This window comes from Anomaloglossus baeobatrachus, chromosome 4, assembly GCF_048569485.1.
Source record: "Anomaloglossus baeobatrachus isolate aAnoBae1 chromosome 4, aAnoBae1.hap1, whole genome shotgun sequence".
NCBI lineage: Eukaryota > Metazoa > Chordata > Amphibia > Anura > Aromobatidae > Anomaloglossus > Anomaloglossus baeobatrachus.
The window spans coordinates 677942535-677944149 of record NC_134356.1 but is presented as its reverse complement, the minus strand read 5'-3'; the positions used below and the strand labels follow the sequence as shown (position 1 = coordinate 677944149).

General features: G+C 33.7%; 1 non-coding gene across 1 annotated transcript; it reads left to right on the top strand.

The window, feature by feature from the left end:
* The first annotated feature begins 308 nt into the window (after positions 1-308).
* Positions 309-380, top strand: TRNAW-CCA (transfer RNA tryptophan (anticodon CCA)). The gene has a single exon. It is a non-coding gene; the product is annotated as a tRNA-Trp (tRNA).
* Positions 381-1615: the final 1235 nt, after the last annotated feature.

The following is a 1615-nucleotide window of genomic DNA, read 5'->3' as shown; positions in this document are numbered from 1 at the left end:
TTTCCAATCTTTATGAAACAAGTATTTTTCTAAATGAAATGTTCCTGGCAAAAATAAACTGAGATATGTTTCTAACTTTATCTTTTGATGTAACATTCGTGTGCCTGACTCATGGAATCACAAGGATGATCATTTCTAGATTTCGATCTTAAACTGGAAATCCCTGCATATTAAGATTAAGATGCTCAATCATCCTTGTTTATGTCGTTTTATGATGGTGCGTAAAAGTAGTTACTTTCTGCAACATCTACTGGTAAAGAATCAAATAATATTCAGATTTAATCTTGTCAAACTCTTATCTTTCAGCTGACCTCGTGGCGCAATGGTAGCGCGGCTGACTCCAGATCAGAGGGTTGCGTGTTCAAATCACGTCGGGGTTAATAGTCTGTTCCTGTTTTTGAAAAATTAGGAAATACAACCATTTTCTACATTCATGTCATCAATGGAACCACTTAAACCTCCTGAAAAAAGTTGAAGCCATATTTCCACACAGTGTCTGAAAGAGTCATCTTTTAAAATTTTACAAGAAAAAAATCTTCTGAACAATACTGTGATGACGAGAATTTTTGGGAATCCAGATCTGACCATTATAACTTAAAATCACCTCGACATCACCAACAATTTGGTCTTTGTATATATGAAGAAACATGGTCCTCAACTAGATTCTGAATGTGAAATGTAAACCTTTCTTCCTAATAGCAATATGTTAACTCATTTTTGTTTTTGTAGTTTTGGAGTATGGCTAAAAGAATAAAAAAGTCTATACAAATGATATATAAAAATTTTCCAATCTTTATGAAACAAGCATTTTTCTAAATGAAATGTTCGTGGCAAAAATAAACTGAGATTTGTTTCTAACTATCTTTTGGTGTAACATTCGTGTACCTGACTCATGGAATCACAAAGATGATAATTTCTAGATTTCGATCTTAAACTGGAAATTCCTGAATATTAAGATTAAGATGCTCAATCATCCTTGTTTATGTCGTTTTATGATGATGCGTAAAAGTAGTTACTTTCTGGAACATCTAATGGTAAAGAATCAAATAATATTCAGATTTAATCTTGTCAAACACTTACTTTTCAGCTGACCTTGTGGCGCAACGGCAGCACGTCTTACTCCAGATTGGAAGGTTTCGTGTTCAAATCACGAGGGGGTTAATAGTCTGTTCCTTTTTTTGAAAAATTAGGAAATACAACCATTTTCTACATTCATATCATCAACGGAACCACTTAAACCTCCTGAAAAAAAGTTGAAGCCATATTTCCGCACAGTGTCTGAAAGAGTCATCTTTTAAAATTTTACAAAAAAGAAATCTCGTGGCGCATCGGTAGCGTGTCTGACTCCAGATCAGAAGGTTGCATGTTCAAATCACGTCGAGGTCAATAGTCTGTTCCTGTTTTTGAAAAATTATGAAATACAACCATTTTCTACATTCATGTCATAAACTGAACCACTTAAACCTCCTGAAAAAAGTTGAAGCCATATTTCCACACAGTGTCTGAAAGAGTCATCTTTTAAAATTTTACAATAAAGAAATCTTCTGAACAATACTGTGATGACGAGAATTTTTGGGAATCCAGATCTGACCATTATAACTTAAAAGCACCTTGA